This window comes from Mobula hypostoma, chromosome 8, assembly GCF_963921235.1.
Source record: "Mobula hypostoma chromosome 8, sMobHyp1.1, whole genome shotgun sequence".
NCBI classification, from domain to species: domain Eukaryota; kingdom Metazoa; phylum Chordata; class Chondrichthyes; order Myliobatiformes; family Myliobatidae; genus Mobula; species Mobula hypostoma.
The window spans coordinates 62,840,352-62,858,647 of NC_086104.1; the positions used below are offsets into that span (position 1 = coordinate 62,840,352).

The 18,296-nt window shown below is 39.6% G+C and overlaps 1 protein-coding gene across 1 annotated transcript in view; it reads right to left on the reverse strand.

Moving 5' to 3' along the window:
* The window catches only part of pde10a (phosphodiesterase 10A), a 258,340-nt gene that overhangs the window by 204,971 nt on the left and 35,073 nt on the right, over window positions 1–18,296 (reverse strand).

Sequence of the window (18,296 nt, forward strand, 5' to 3'; positions counted from 1 at the left end):
TCAGCTGGACTGAACTCAAAGTTGGATTTGGTTTAATTGGTTTGTACTATGTACCCAGCTTTAACAGAATAATGCATGGATTTCTTACACTTCACTTATGCAGCCTCACAAATTAAAGGGTACACACCCTGGAGCTCCAGGATACTGCCAGTTCATTTAGTAAAACATACAAGATGACTTTAACAATCAACATGCAAGACAGAGATCTTTTATCAACCTGCTTTCATTTCTTAGCAACTAAGTTCACTATTGGCTTCAATGTGTCAATTCAGTCTTTGGTCAATTCAGGAAGGAAGCACTTGAAAATCAATACATCAAGCTGGCACAAAATACACGGTCTGCTGGGTGATAGAGAACATTGCTTTCCTTTGCGCTTCTGGTTCCTGAACAAGCTACTGCACACATCTCCAGGCACAGGAGAGAACCCATCAATTATTTCTTAACAAAATTCTTCAAATTCATTGAAACGATCAGACATCCCTCCTCTCCCGGAAGTTCCGGGAGTCTCCCGCATATTGATAGAGGCTCCCTGATGCCCGGAAATTATATACAATATCCCGGAAATCGATTTTTTTTGAGGGGGAGAGGGGGGAGAGGGGGGAGGGGGGGAGAGGAGGGAGAGAGGGAGAGGGGGGAGGGGGGGAGAGGAGGGAGAGAGGGAGAGAGGGAGAGAGGGAGAGAGGGAGAGAGGGAGAGAGGGAGAGAGGGAGAGAGGGAGAGAGGGAGAGAGGGAGAGAGGGAGAGAGGGAGAGAGGGAGAGAGGGATGTAGATTTGCTTAAAGTTGTAATAGAATAAACATGATAATATAAGTACGTATTTTAATGTCACATTTTCTGCATATACTCAACTTAGTTTACACTAAACAAAGTATTACATACACCTTTGGAGGTAGACCGGGGGGGGGGGGATATGGGGTTGCGGGGTGGTGGGGGTGCTACCTCCCTGAAATGAGTTTTTGCAGGGTGGGATGTCTGAAAGATACACAAACTATTATCAGTGTACTCTCTCAGGCCAACTTCCCCATTATCAAGGCCCTAATTACATTGTCAGCTCTGCATGGCAAGCAATGTCTTACACATCACCAGCACCAAACACTCAAAACTAACCTTCTGTTTCAAGCTCTATCATTAATCAGATAGATTATTAAGCAGATAGAGAAAAATCATTAAGAGTTTACTCAAAGCCACTGAAAAAAACTGCAACATCCCGATTTTTTTTCCCCCAAGAGAATCCGTGGCTAATAACCAAAGTGAAGCAACAACATTCAGAAAGGTATTGAGAACCTTGAGTCTAAACATCAGGCCCACAGAAAACCCCTATGATTAATTTAAACCAACAGGAGCTGTTGTTTATAAAGTTTAGACTGGCCTGAAGACCACTATAATTAGCACAGGCTAAATGACTTTTTACAGAAAAACCCAGGAAATACATTTGATTCGGTGAGAATGACAAAGAAATCCAGAAGGTGTAAGGAAATAATTAAATGTCATTTTTTCTTTGTAATAGGAAATATGAAACAAAATAAGGCAAAAAAATAGAAGTCTATAACACAAAATGATGCTAGTTCGGAGTGGGATTGTTTTGAGAAAGTACAAGAAGTACAAGAGAACCAGTCCACAGTAGAGTTCCAAGAGTCAAGAAAGTACAAATCTGCAGCCATAATAGTGAAAAGTGGGAAGTTTAAAGCGTTTGTCTGGGCTGGAGGTCATTAGAGATAAGGGGGTGCAGCAAGTATCATTAAAGGATGGAAAAGTACCAGTGCAAGGAGTTTTGGATGGTATAAAAAGGGGCACCATGCATGTGGGAGTTTTGTCTTAGGCTAGGTCCTGGCCAATACTAGTACATTGAGTCAGAGTCAGAGAGAGAAAACAGAATTGTTGATCTGTAGCTTCCTTCTAACATCGCAGAGATAAGCTTGTTTAGTGAATAAGTATTACTTTTATTTTTGTATTGCTACTATAGACTTTTGTCTTCCTTTCTGTATTGCATTTGTGCTAGTTCTAAAAAAGTGTTTTCTTGTGGATTTGTATACAAGTGCAGTGTCTCCTTCATTTGGGAATGCATATGAGAATACATTGAGCTGAATGAGAAATGTGCACATAACAAATTTTAAAATAATTTCCATTACAGAAGATAATGAATTGCAATGCAGGGCCATCTTGGATTGGGAATTCCATCCTGCCTCTAAGGAAAAGAAATTTCAACAGACACTGGAAAACCAAGGTCAAAAAGAAAGCTAATGAGCTTAGGAACAGATGTCTGTGAAAAGAAGAGCAAGAGATTCAGCAGCCACTAATTACAATGACTGGCATACATTTTCTTTTAGTTCTGTTAAGTGTACCCATAATTCAAACATGCACAGGCCCGCCATGGAAAAAGCTAAAAATGGATGCAAACATCAAGGTGAGAGATGCAATCAACACCCACTTGAAGGAACATTTCAAAGAACCCTTCGATCATGACTCCTGTTTTTGACAATGACCACCCTTGACTCCATTCTACATCAAAGTATCCAGCTGCTATCCCAATGGTTAACAAATCAAAAAACCCACAAGCCAATTGAGAACCATGGGCTTGGGAAGATACAATATCCTTGCACAATTTCTACAAATTGGCAAAAAAGTGATTTTCATTTCAAAATTAACAACCACATCTATCACTTTTAGTAATGTGTCAGGGGCTCAAGAAAAGCTGAAATTATTCTCATCTTCCTGAAAGACAATTCTGAATGCACTTATCTTTGTTGCCACCACAGGGAATGCCATTCCTAGGGTCCTCACCGGCCATCTCAGTAATTGTGCAACTGCTCCTGAACCACAATGCAGAGTTCAAATGGAGATACTATGAATGCGATCTTTACCACAACATCAATGCCTTCACTTTCCTCTGATCTCAATTCTATCCGCTGCCACACATACACTATCCCTGAGAACTTCTCTCTGATCTTGAACAATTACGTAACCTCAGAATATTAATAAACATCCTTGTATTTTTCCCTTCCGCACATCCTGGGACCCAAACAATTCTTGTTCAAAGTAAATTTGTTATCAAAGTATATATACTGTATGTCACCAGGAACAACCAAGATTAATTTTCTTGCCAGCATACTCAATAAATCCGTAATAAAAATAAAATAATCATAATAGAATGAAAGACCACACCTACTGGATATTCAACCAGTATACAAAAGACAACAAACTGCAAATACGAGAAAAAAATAATAATGTTAATAATAAATAAATATCGAGAACATGAAATGGAGAGTCATTGAAAGTGAGTCCATAGGTTGCAGGAACAGTTCAGTGATGGGGAAGTTAAGTTAAATGAAGTTACCCCCCCGGTTCAAGAGTCTGATGGTTAGCGGGTAAAACTGTTCTTGAACATGGAGTGTGAGTTCTGAGGCTCCTGTACCTTCTTCCTGACGGCAGCAGTGAGGATAGAATATGACCTGGGTGGTGAGGTCCCTGATAATGAATGGTGCTTTCCTGCAACAACTCTCCATGTAGATGCGCTCATGGGCTTTACCCATGATGGACTAGCCTGTATCCGCACTTTTTGTAGGATTTTCAGTTCAAAAGCATTGGTATTTCCGTATCAGGCTGTGATGCAGCTTGTCAATATACTCTCCACCACACGTTTAAAGATGTTTGTCAAAGTCTTAGATGTTATGTTGAACCTTTGCAAACTCCTAAGCAGAGGCACTGCTGTGCTTCCTTTGTAATTGTATTTAAGTGCAGGGTGCAGGACAGGCCCTCTAAAAATAGTAACACCATAAGACAAAGGAGCAGAAGTCGGCCATTCGGCCCATCGAGACTGCTCCACCATTTTATCATGAGCTGATCCATTCTCCCATTTAGTCCCACTCCCCTGCCTTCTCACCATAACCTTTGATGCCCTGGCTACTCAGATACCTATCAATCTCTGCCTTAAATATACCCAATGACTTGGCCTCCACTGCTGCCCGTGGCAACAAATTCCATAGATTCACCACCCTCTGGCTAAAAAAATTTCTTCGCATTTCTGTTCTGAATGGGCGCCCTTCAATCCTTAAGTCATGCCATCTCGTACTGGACTCCCCCATCTTGGGAAACAACTTTGCCACATCCACTCTGTCCATGCCCTTCAACATTTGAAATGTTTCTATGAGGTCCCCCCCAATCTTCTGAACTCCAAGGAATACAGTCCAAGAGCGGACAAATGTTCCTCATATGTTAACCCTCTCATTCCGGGAATCATTCTAGTGAATCTTCTCTGTACCCTCTCCAACATCAGCACATCCTTTCTTAAATAAGGAGCCCAAAACTGCCCACAGTACTCCAAATGAGGTCTTGCCAGCGCCTTGTCTCAAAATCACATCCCTGCTCCTATACTCGATTCCTCTAGAAATGAATGCCAACATTGCATTCGCCTTCTTCACCACCGACTCAACCTGGAGGTTAACCTTAAGGGTATCCTGCACGAGGACTCCCAAGTCCCGTTGCATCTCAGAACTTTGAATTCTCTCCCCATTTAAATAATAGTCTGCCCATTTATTTCTTCTGCCAAAGTGCATAACCATACACTTTCCAACATTGTATTTCATTTGCCACTTCTTTGCCCATTCTTCCAATCTATCCAAGTCTCTCTGTAGACTCTGTTTCCTCAGCACTACCGGCCCCTCCACCTATCTTCATATCATCAGCAAACTTAGCCACAAAGCCATCTATTCCATAATCCAAATCGTTGATGTACAATGTAAAAAGAAGCGGCCCCAACACGGATCCCTGTGGAACACCACTGGTAACCAGCAGCCAACCAGAATAGGATCCCTTAATTCCCACTCTCTGTTTCCTGCCAATCAGCCAACGCCCTATCCACGAATGTAACTTTCCCGTAACTCCATGAGCTCTTATCTTGTTAAGCAGCCTCATGTGTGGCACCTTGTCAAAGGCCTTCTGAAAATCCAAATATACAACATCCACTGCGTCTCCCTTGTCTAGTCTACTTGTAATTTCCTCAAAAAATTGTAATAGGGTTGTCAGGCAGGATTTTCCTTTAAGGAATCCATGCTGAGTTCTGCCTATCTTGTCATATGGCTCCAGGTACCCCATAACCTCATCCTTGACAATCGACTCCAAGGAGTTTAACACCAAGGAATTTAAAGTTGTTGGCCCTCTCCACCTCTGATCCTCTGACAAGGATCATCATTTGTTTTTCTGATAAAGCAGTATTTTTCTGACATTCAGTACTTACAATGTGGTTTCCTCTGCATTGAAAAGTCTCTTTGCTCAGTCCTGCTTGTTAGAATGAACCCCAATATAAGCTTGAGGAAAATCACCTCATCATTCATTTGCGAAATCCATTGCAACCTTCTGGATTTGATTTTGATTTTAATAATTTCAGGTTCATTACTTTCTCTGTTGGCATCAGAATTGGCCAGTTCTTCTACAGGATTCTCCATCTGTTATTATGACTTGACTTTTAACTTTCTCCATTAGCTTAATCTACTGGATATTTCCTACAGCTCTGCATTTCACTGTTATTGTATGCCCTTTAATTTTTCTTTAACTGCTCTCACCAACTTATTAACAAGATGGTCTCATCAACAGTGTTTAACCACGGCAAACGTAGCCTAACCCTGTTAAAGATATTACCTTGATCATCCCTCATCATCTCTAAAAGTGATTTGTTTTCTCTATTTCCCAGTTTCAACCAAGGATTTTTGACTTGAACCATTAACTATTTTGCTTTCCCCAGATGCTGCCAAACCCACCAAGATTTTACAACATTTCAGATTTTCATTCATCACGAAAGGATATGCAAGGAATAGCATCAATCTCTATACCTGATATTTTTTGATCTCACAAAATACTTTGATGCATCAACCAAGAGAGAGGTAAGCTTCTTCTTAAATTTGCTGTCAAATGCTGCATTTGAAGGATTGCACGCTTCAAAAGGACATCTTCCTGGTGCCCAGGAAATGCATGGTCTGCTGCCTAACGACTATCACCCACCCAGTAGCACTCACATCTACTTTGAAGAAGTGCTTTGAGAGTTTGGTCATGCACAGGATTAATTCCTGCAGAAAAGAGGAATGTGGACCTGCAGCAATCTGTCTACTGCCACAACAGGGCTTCAGCAGATGTAATCTCACTGGCTCTCTACTTGGCTTTGGAACACCTAAATAGCATGCTGTTTATTGATTATAGCTCAGCGTTTAACACTAGAATCCCTCACTACTAATCAACAAGCTTCAAGACATTGGGTTTCTGTACCTCACTCTGCAACTGCAACCTTAACTTCGTTGGGAGACTAGTCAGTGAAGATTAGTATAATATCTCCTCAATGACAAAAAACAAAGGTGCACCTCAAGGATACATGCTTAGCCCACTGCTTTACTCTTTACACTCATGACCTGTGGCTTGGCAGAGCTTAAACACTCTGCAGTTTCTTGAGATCCTTTGTGTTGGAGACTCCACATTAGTTTGTGATGTGACCAGCCAGAATGTTTTCCACTATACTGTACTTCTGCATAAATTTGCTAGAGTCTGTGGTGACATACCATATCATGAAGGAAGGATACCTGTGGCTCACTTTGTTAGGAGTTTGAAGATATTTGGTATTTCAACCCAGCCTCCAGCAAATTTCTACAGATATACAGTGGAGAGCATTCTGACTGGTTGCATCAATAACTGGTATGGAGTCTCCAATGCAAAGGATCACAATAGGCTGCAGTATGTTGTAGACTCGGCCAGTTCCATCATGAGCGTAACTCTACCCATTATCAAGGACATCATGAAACAGTACCTCAAGGTAGTGGCATCCATCATTAACAGAGCCTCACCATTCGGGACATGCCTTCCTTGCATTACCAGCATAGGCGAGGAGGTACAGGAGCCTAGTGACCCAAACACAAAGTTTTACTAACACCTTCTGCAGTCAGATTCCGAACGATACAGGAACACTACCTCATCAGTTGCTTTTTACACTGTTTAATTTTGTAACAGTAATTTTTGTCTTACACTGTACTGCTGCCACAAAACAAATTTCATGACACATGTCAATAATGCTAAACCTGATTCTGATTTGTCTGTCCATTGAAATTTATCTCCAAATTACATCTGCTACATACCAAGAAGAAAGCCATAATCTTAACCAACAGGTCCACATTAGACTCAAGCTCAGGGAGTAAGGTTGTTCCATTTCTCCCAACACTTGCCTCCATCTTCCTCACTGCAATGCTGCACCTTGCCAACCAGCTTCCCACTGGTGGAGTGAACATCAGGATAAATGGGTAATAGTTCAACCTATGACACCTCACTTTGAGACCATGACCACTCCAACTTCAGTCAAAGTTGCAGTACAGTGCCTATAAAGTCTTCACCACCACCCCCCCCAACCCTTGGAAGTTTTCATGTTTTATTGTTTTACAACATTGAATCACAGTGGATTTAATTTGGTGCTCTTTTTTATACTGATCAACAGAAAAAGACTTTTATGTCAAAGTGAAATCAGATCTCTATAAACTGATCTAAATTAATTTTAAATATAAAGCACAAAATAATTTTTGCGTCAGTATTAACCCCCTCCCCCTTTAATATGACACACCAAATTATCACTGGTGCAGCCAATTGGTTTTAGAAGTCACATAATTAGTTAAATGGAGATCCGTTTTTGGAGAGCTGTCTGCAGTCAAGGTGTTTCAACTGATTGTAGTAAAAATACACCTGTATTTGGAAGGTCCAACTGCTGGTGAGTCAGTATCCCGGCAAAATCTACACCATGATGGCAAAATAACACTCCAAGCAACTCCACAAAAAGATTATTGAAAAGCACAAATCAGGAGATGGATACAAGAAAATTTCCAAGCCACTGACTATCCTTTGGAGCATAGTTAAGTCAATCATCAAGAGATGGAAAGAATACGGCACAGCTGTAAACCTGCCTCAGGCAGGCTATCCTCAAAATCTGAGTGACCGTGCAAGAAGGGGACTAGTGAGGGAGGCCACCAAGAGACCCATGACAACTCTGGAGGAGTTACAAGCTTCAGCAGCTGAGAAGGGAGAGCCTGCACATGTAACAACTGTTGCCCGGGTGTTTCACCAGTTGCAGCTTTATGGGAGAGTGGCAAAAACAAAGGCACTGTTGAAAAAATAACTCATGAAATCTCAGCTGGAGTTTGCCAGTAGGCATGTGGGAGACTCTGAAGTCAGCTGGAAGAAGGTTCCATGGTCTGGTGAAACCAAAATTGAACTTTTTGTTCATCAGACTAAATGCTATGTTTGACATAGGCCAAAAATACCAAAAACACATCAAAAACATACCATCCCTGTCGTGAAGCATGGTGGTGGTTGCATCATGCTGTGGGGATGCTTCAGGCTCTGGAAGGCTTGGGAAGGTGGAGGCTAAAATGAATGCAGCAAAATATAGGGAAATCCTGATGTAGTCTGCAAGAGAACTGCAACTTGGGCAAAAGTATTTTAAAGCAAGACAACGACTCCAAGCATAAAGCCAAAGCTACACAAGAATGGCTTAAAAACAACAAACTTAATGCCCTGGAGTGGCCACGTCAGATTCCAGACCTCAATCTAATTGAGAATTTATGGCTGGACTCGAAAAGGGCTGTTCACTCACTATCCCCATGCGATCTGACAGAGCTTGATAAGTCTTGTAAAGAAGAATGGGAAAAAATGGCAGTGTTCAGATGTGCAAAGCTGATAGAGACCAATCCACACAGATTTAAAGTTGTAATTGCTGCCAAAGGTGCTTCTACTAAATACTGACTTGAAGGGGGTGACTAATTATGCAATCAATAATTGTGTTTAATATTGAAATAAACTTGGCCCAATTTGTAGAAATTTGTTTTCACTTTGACACAAAAGAGTTTTTTTTTCTGCTGATCAGTTTTAAAAAGAGCCAAATTAAATCCACTCTGATTCAATGTTGTAAAACAACAAAACATGAAAACTTCCAAGGGGGATGAATATTTTTTACAGGCACTGTATATTCATAGTACACACCATCAGATACTGAGCCTCAAATTAGAAACTTAGAAAAGCAGAATTAGTTTATGTGTAGCATCTGCAATACAAAGAATTTCTACCAACCTACCCTCTGCCGTATAACAATATTGTAAGACATTAAAGGTCAATGGCAGGACCATGGAAAAACCAGCAGCCTTTCAGTTCTTGGAGGAAGAGTATTTGAAAATCAAGATTTCAAACCCAATACAAAGCTCACGGTCTATTGGCCAGCTGTGACCCCTTCCTTTGCTTTTGCTTGTGTCATGCGTTATCACAAAATGCACCTCAAAAATGTCTGAGGAATACTTTCTTTCTTTCTTTCTTTTTAAATCTTTTTATTGAGTAAGTATACAAAAAAGGTAAGCCATATAAACATTAATACAATGTTAAAGTATAATAAAATTCCAAAAGATAACAATACCAAAAAGAAAATACTACAAACAATGTAATTTAAGCATAAGAAACCAAGATAACATAATAGTATACTAGATTTTATATATATCAATGGAAAAAAAGAAAAAAAAAACCCAAAAAAAAAAACCCACCGTGCAACTAACTAAAAGCAAAGCAAAGCAATGGGCTAACTTGAAACCAAACAGAGTTAACCTTAAAATCACGTCCTCAATTCCGACCTCCATTAAAACAGTGAAAAAAAAACAAGAAGGGTAAATATTACATTAAATGAAAATATCGAATAAAAGGTCCCCAAATCTGTTCAAATTTAAATGAAGAATCATAAAGGTTACTTCTAATTTTCTCCAGATTCAAACATAAAATCGTCTGAGAAAACCAAAAAAAGGTAGTTGGAGCATTAAGCTCTTTCCAATGTTGTAAAATACATCTTTTCGCCATTAAAGTAAGAAATGCAATCATTCTACGGGCTGAAGGGGAAAGATTACTAGAAATTTTAGGTAGTCCAAAGATAGCAGTAATAGGGTGAGGAGAGATATCTATATTTAATACCTTAGAAATAATATTGAAAATATCTCTCCAAAAAATTTCCAAAGTAGGGCAAGACCAAAACATATGAGTTAAAGAGGCTATCTGCCCCGAACATCTATCACAGAAAGGATTAATATGCGAGTAAAAACGCGCTAACTTATCTTTGGACATATGTGCTCTATGCACCACTTTAAATTGAATTAGGGAATGTTTAGCACAAATAGAGGAAGTATTAACTAATTGTAAAATCTGCCCCCAATCATCCACAGAAATGGTAAGCCCCAATTCCTGTTCCCAATCTACCCTAATCTTATCAAATGGAGCTTTCCTAAGTTTCATAATAATATTATAAATCATAGCCGATGCACCTTTCTGACATGGATTAAGGTTAATTATCGAATCTAAAATATATATAGGAGGAAGCATTGGAAAGGAAGGAAGTATAGTACTTAGAAAATTTCTAACTTGTAAATATCTAAAAAAATGTATTCTTGATAGGTTATATTTACTAGATAATTGTTCAAAAGACATAAGGGAACCATCTAAAAATAAATCCAAAAACCGTAAAATACCCTTAGTCTTCCAAGTTTGAAAAGCGCGATCCGTAAAAGAGGGAGGAAAAAATATGTTACCTAAAATAGGAATCGCTAACCCGAATTGATTAAGATCAAAAAATTTTCTGAATTGAAACCAAATACGCAAAGCATATTTAACGATCGGGTTAGAGACCTGCTTAAGGCGTTTCGAATCAAAAGGAAGAGATGAACCTAAAATAGAACCAAGTGTATAACCCTGAACAGATTGTAATTCCAATGCTACCCATTTAGGAATAGATAGTATATCCCGGTCAAGTAACCAAAATTTCATATGTCGAATATTAATAGCCCAATAATAAAATCTAAAGTTAGGTAATGCTAAACCTCCATCTCTCTTAGCTTTCTGTAAATGTATTTTACCCAGTCTCGGATTCTTATTCTGCCAAATAAATGAAGAAATTTTAGAGTCGACTTTATCAAAAAAAGATTTAGGAACGAAAATTGGTAATGCCTGAAACACATATAAAAATTTTGGCAAAAAAAACATCTTAACTGCATTAATACGACCAATCAAAGTTAAATATAAAGGAAACCATTTAGATGAAAGTTGAGTAATATGGTCTATTAATGGTAAAAAGTTAGTCTTAAATAAATCTTTATGTTTACAAGTAATTTTAATCCCAAGATATGAAAGGTAATTATTAATCAATTTAAATGGAAATTTATAATATAAGGGAAGATGTTTATTAATCGGAAAAAGTTCACTCTTACTAAGATTTAATTTATAATGAGGAATACTTTCAAAGCTACCTCAGCACAAACTTCCAACTGCACTAGTAGTACAAGCAAATCAATGTCAGCATTCTGTTCTTGGTTAAACTGAGGCCCCAATTACATTCAGGTCCGCTCTGATGGGTAGGACAAGACGTCTGCATGCTTAACACCAATTCCCAAACAAAGGTTGTATTCTATGCCCTGATACAGAAAGATTACCATTTATCAGAATGTTCGTAAAGCCTCCTTGAAAAAAAACAACATTCCCACATGACTCAATAATTCCTGACTCCTGACAGCACCCAATGGAGAAGGAAAATGTGAAATGGCATTGAGAAAATATTTTATTCCTCAGTAGCACAATAAAGCAAAATGTAAATGGGGCAAGGAGCTCACTACATCCAAACTATCCACCCACTATTTTAAAAACTGCACAATTTAATTAGAGCCTTCAAGTGCAAACAACTTGTAATGTAAACATCTTCCTCACAAAGTGCTTTTAATAACTTATTAGATAAGAATTAATTCAATATAAAGCAATGACACAAAAATTTGTCTCAGTATAAAGGAGAAATAACTAATATGACCTGGCTTCAAAAATCTTCAACAGACCAAGCTGCCTTGATCTTTTGATCAGATTTTAGAATACCTGTAAACATTCCTTACTAATCAATTCCCTATTACTGCTTTAATAGAATTTATATAACCTACCCTTGAGAGAGATCAGCCACTCTGCTGTCAGTTAAGCAAATGTGTGGGCACAGAACATTTCTGCTGAACTGCATACAATCTACATGTGCTGACCAGCTGTAGAGTATGCTCAAATAGAATGTTTTTCTGGCTACATTCAGAATCAGGTTTAATATCACTGGCAACACACACAAAATGCTGGACTGAGTCCTGCAAAGGGTCTTGGCCTGAAACATCGACTATACTCTTTTCCGTAGATGCTGCCTGGTCTGCTGAGTTCCTCCAGCATTTTGTGTGTATTGCTTGGATTTCCAGCATCTGCAGATTTTCTCTTCTTTAATATCATTGGTATATATTGTGAAATTTGTTTTGGAGCAGCAGTATATTACAATACATAATAATGAAAATCTATAAATTAGAACACAAATATATATATGTATAAATTAAATGGCTAGACACTTACAGTGTCTTAGTAGCAATACAAGTGCATAGATATAAAAATATTAGAAGAGAAGTAAGAAAGAATAAAATATAAGTTACCTCAAACAGTCTAACAGGAGGTAGTCATCACTTCCCTGGCTATAGTTTGACTTATTATAAAGCTTAATGGCCAAGAGCAAGAATGACCTTATATAGCATTGTTCGGAGCAACACAGTTGTCTTAAGTACTCCTCTGTTCAGCCAAGGTGGCATGCAGAGGGTGAGAAACATTGTCCAGAATTGCCAGGATTTTCCATAGAGCCCTTAGTTCTACCACAGCCTCCAGTGTGTCCAGTTTGACTCCTGTAACATTGCCAGCCATTCTAATCAGCTTATTGAGCCTGCTGGCATCACCCATGTTGATGCCACTGCCCCAGCACAGCACCATATAGAAGATTGCACTTGTGACAACAGAGTGGTAGAACATGTGAAGGAGAGACCTGTATACTCCAAAGGACATCAGTCTCCTCAGGAAGTAGAAGTGATTCTGGCCCTTCTTGAACGCAGCCTGTGTTGGTACTCCACTCAAGTCTGTCCTCCAGGTGCACCCCCAGGTACTTGTTCTCACCATCAATATTAACAGGGAGCAGTGCAGGCTTAGCCTTCCAATGTCAGTAAGACAAAAGAGCTGATTGCGGACTTCAAGAATGCCAAGATGAAGGAACACATACCTATCCTCAGCGCGATCAGAAGTGGAGAGAGTGAGCAGTTTCAAGTTGCTGGGTGTCAAGACCTCTGAGGATCTAACATGGTCCCAACATATCAATGCCATTATAATGAAGGCAAGACAGTGGCTATACTTCATTAGGAGTTTGAAGAAATTTGGTATGTCAACAAATACACTCAAAAATATCTATAGATGTACTGTGGAAAGCATTCTGATAAGCTGCATCACTGTCTGGTCTAGGGGGGCTACTGCACAGGACCGAAAGAAGCTGTCATCATTCAGATGCCTTGCCGTTCGGCGTGGGCGATCGTGTCCCTCCATCCATCATGGTCCCTGCCCCTCCGAACTGTAGTTGTTGCCTCCCCTGTTTCTAACCATAATGTTATTCCATCTATCATTTTCATTCTCTGTCTGCCTCGGCTTCTTTTTCCTTCCAGCTTTCCAGTTGTAACTAAATGTTCTAATGTCTCTCTTTGCATGATGTGTCTGAAGAATTTTGATTGCTGTTTTCTGATTTTTTAAAGTAATGTACATTTTGTTTTTGTTCTCTCTATAACTTCTTCGTTGGTTATCCTGTCCATATATGATATGCACAGCATTCTTCTGAGGAACCACATCTCTGCTGCATTGATTCTTTTTTCTGTTGCATTTGTGGTGGTCCATGACTGCAGCCATACATCAATATAGGAAGAATGTAGCAGCTGAGAGTTCTAAGGCGGATGTCAATTGCTATTTTCTTGTTCGTTAGGATGTTTCTCATTTCTGTAAATGCTGTTCTTGCCATTGATGTTACCCATTATCCAAGGTACTGAAGTTGTGAACTTGTTTCAGGATTTCACTTCCCAATACAATCCTACAGTTTGGGATATCAGGTTTCTTTGATATTACCAGTACTTCGGTTTCATTTTATTTAAGGTTAGGCCAAGACTTTCACTCTCTGAGTTGATGGTAGATTCTAGTTTCTGTAAATTTACTTCACTGTTTGCTATCAGTACTGTATCATCCACATAGCAAAGGTGGTTGATATTTTATCCTCCTATACTTATTTCAGGTAGGTCTTGTATGGTTTTCATGATGTTTTCACTGTACAGGGAGAACAGGTCTGGTGATAGAACACAACCCTGTCTGACTCCTCGCTTTATTGGTGGATAATCACCAATCTCGTTGTCTATCCGTATGGCTGCATTTTGTTGCCAGTAGAGATTCCTGATTATTCTTAGATCTTTTCTGTCAATATTATTATCTTTAAGCATTTTCATGATGACTTGGTGTTTCACTGTGTCAAAGGCTTTTGTGTAGTCAATGAAACAGAAGTACAGGTCTTCTTGTACTTCTATTGACCTTTCGATAATATTCCTGAGAATATAAATGGGGTTTGATGTTCCCTTGCCTTCGACAAAGCCACACTGTTCTTCACTGATCTCTGGTTTAATTTTGTTTCTTATTCTGAGCATGATGATTCTAAGTAGAATTTTTGTGAGGTGGCTCATTAAACTAATTGTTCTGTGTTGTCCACACTCTGTTGCACCTGGTTTCTTTGGCAGTGCAATCAATACTGTCTTTAAAAGATCTTCTGGTACTTTGCCACTGTTGCATATTCTATTCAATAAGATTGTTAATTTCTCTACACCAAAATCTTCTAGCGTTTCATACAGTTCAACGGGAATGTTATCTGGTCCCGATGATTTCCCCTTTCATATTTTCTCCATAGCATATTCCACTTCTTTTTTCAGTATTGCTGGGCCCTCGTTGCTGTTGCCAATATCAAAGTTGTCCTCTCGGTCTTTGTCATCGTATAGGTCTTTGATGTATTCTGACCATCTTTGCATTATTTTTCCTTTTTCCATAATTGTAGAGCTGTACAATTAAAGAAAGAAGCTGTACAGGGTTGTAAATTTAGTCGGCTCCATCTTGGGTGCTAGCCTACAAAGTACCCAGGACATCTTCAAGGAGTGGTGACTCAGAAAGGCAGCATCCATTATTAAGGACCTCCAGAACCCAGGGAATGCCCTTTTCTCACTGTTACCATCTGGTAGGAGGTACAGAAGCCTGAAGGCACACACTCTGTGATCCAAGAACAGCTTCTTTCCCTCTGCCAACCAATTGCTAAATGGACATTGAACACTTGGACACACTTCACCTTTTTAATATATATTATTTCTGTTTTTTGCATGATTTTTAATCTATTCAATGTATGCATACTGTAATTGATTTTACTTATTATTTTGTTATTTTTCTTCTATATTATGTATTACATTGAACTGCTGCTAAGTTAACTAATTTCATGACATATGCCAGTGATAATAAGCCTGATTCTGATTCTAAAGTCCATCATCATCTCCTTTGTCTTACTGATGTTGAGCTGCAGATAATTCAGCTTGCACCATTTGACAAAGTCCTCCACCAGGGTCCTTTTTAATCCTCCCGTCCTCCCTTTATACACACAACTATTGCTGAGTCATCAGAGAATTTCTGCAGATGATGACTCAGTGTTGCATCTAAAGTCCAAGGTATACAGGGTAAACAGGAAGGAAGCCAATACAGTCCTCTTTAGGGCTCCAGTGCTGCTTATAGCCATGTCCGACATGCAGCTCTGAAGCCACACAAACTATGGTCTGCCAGTCTTTCTGCTGGTACAAAAAGAGAGCAAAAGAAAAAAAAGAGATAGTGCTCCTGGTCTCATTGTCCATTCATAAATCTGATGACAGATGGGAAGAAGCAGTTCCTGAATGTTGAGATGAGGAAATCTGCAGATGCTGGAAATTCAAGCAACACACATAAAAAGTACTAGTGGAATGCAGCAGGCTGGGCAGCATCTATAGGAAGAGGTACAGTTGACGTTTCCGGCCGAGACCCTTCGTCAGGACTAACTGAAAGAAGAGATAGAAAGAGATTTGAAAGTTGAAGGGGGGAGGGGGAGATCCAAAATGCTGAGTGTGTTCCTTCAGGCTCCTACTCCACCTCCTTATGGTAGCAAAGAGAAGAGGGTATGTCCTGGGTGATGGAGGTCCTTAATGATGAATGCCGCCTTTCTGAGGCATCAACTTCTGAAGGTGTGCTCAGTGGTGGTGAGGCTAATGCCCATGATGGGGATGGCTGAGTTTATAATTTTCTGTCGCTTTTTCCAATCCTGTGCAGTGGCTCCTCCATACCAGACAGAGATAAACCAGTTAGATGCTCTCCATGGAACATTTGTAGACATTTGCAAGAGTCTTTGGCAATCTACCCAGTATCCTCAAACTCCTAGTGAAATATAGCCACGGTCTTCTTTTAATTGGATCAACATGTTGGAGCCAGGATAGATCTTCAGAGATGTTGCCAGCCAGAAACTCGGAACTGCTCACCCTTTCCACTGCTGATCCCTCAATAAGGACTCATGTGTGTTCCCACAACTTACCTTTCTTGAAGCTCAGAATCAATTCCTTAGACTTATTGATGTTGAGTGCAAGGTTGTTGTTGTGACACCAGTCAAGCAGCTGATCCATCTCACTCCTGTATGCCTCTTGTCATTATCTGAAATTCTGCCAACAAATGTTGTGTCATCGATAAATTTACAGATGTTGCTTGAGCTGTGCCAGCCACATAGTTGTGGGTGTACACAGAGTAGGGTAGAGAGCAAAGCACACATCCTTAAGCTGTGCCAGTGTTGACCGTCAGCAAAGAGATGTTATGTCCGATTCAGACTGACTGTGGTCTCTCAGTGAGGAAGTAAAGGATCTAATTGTAGAAGGAGGTATTGAGGCCCAGGCTTTGGAGCTTGTTGATGAGAACTGATGGTATGATTGTGTTGAATACTGAGCTAAAATTAATAACAGCAGCCTGACATAGGTATTGCTATTGTCCAGGTGATCCAAGGCCAAGTGGAGAACCAGTGATGGACCTATTGTGCTGATAGGCAAATTACAGTGTGTCCAGATCCTTGCTTAGGCAGGAGTTAATTCTGGCATGACCAATTCTCAAAGCACTTCATAACACTCAATGTGACTGCACCCAGGGCATGCCCTTTTCTCACTGTTACCATCAGGTAAGAGTTACAGAAGCCTGAAGGCACACACTTAGCAATTCAGGAACAGCTTCTTCCCCTCTGCCATCCAATTCCTGAATGGACTTTGAAGCTTTGGACACTACCTCACTTTTTTAATAAACAGTATTTCTGATTTTGCACATTTTAATAATCTATTCAATATATGTAATTGATTTACTTGTTTATTTATTCTTCCATTTTATTCATTGTTATTATTTTTTCTCTCTCTGTCTCTGCTAGATTATGTATTGCATTGAACTGCTGCTGCTAAGTTAACAAATTCCACGTCACACGCCGGTGATAAATAAACCTGATTCTGATTATTTGATGAGGGAGCTCATCCTGCTAGTCTTGGGCACTGGTATGGTTGTCACCTTTTTGAAGCAGGTGGGAACCTTCAACTGCAGCAGTGAGAGATTGAAGATGTCCTTTGAACACTCCTAGGTGGTTGACACAGGTTTTCAATGCCCTGCCAGGAACACATCAGGACCTGACACACTGCGAGGGTTCACCATCCTGAAAAATGTTCTGATGTTAGCCTTTGAGACAGATATCGCAGGATCAACAGATGCTGCAGGGATTTACAGAGGTGAAGGTTTTTTTCTCCCTTTAAAATCATGCAAAGGTGCTGAGCTCATCTGGGAGTGGGGCATCACAGCCATTCATGATGTTAGGTTTCACCATGTTGAAAGTAATGGCCTGAAAACCCTGCCAAAGCTGACGTACATCCAGTTCTGCCTCTAACCTCAACCAAAATTGTTTATTTTGCTCTTTAAATAGCATTTGCAGATCATACCTGGACTTCTTGTATAGTTCTGGATAACTAGTCTTGATGCCACACATCTAACCCTCAGCAGACTATGAATCACCTGGTTCATTTCATTAAAAGAAGTGTAACTTAGAAAATCATAAAATAATAAATGGTTATTTCTTTGAAGTGCAGAATCAAATTATTTAACAGTATGGAAGCCACATTCATACACGTAGCGTGATGTTATTCTCATGTTTTGTTTTCCCTTCCTTTAAGAATGCTTCATTTTTGTGACTGAGCCAACTCAATGAAAAAAAGCAGCCACTACATCATGTTCATTAAAGAATCTATGTAACCCATTACAAACTATAGAGCTTCCAGTTAGAGTTTATAGCAACAGTGAAGAGAAAGGATATTGAAATACAGTTG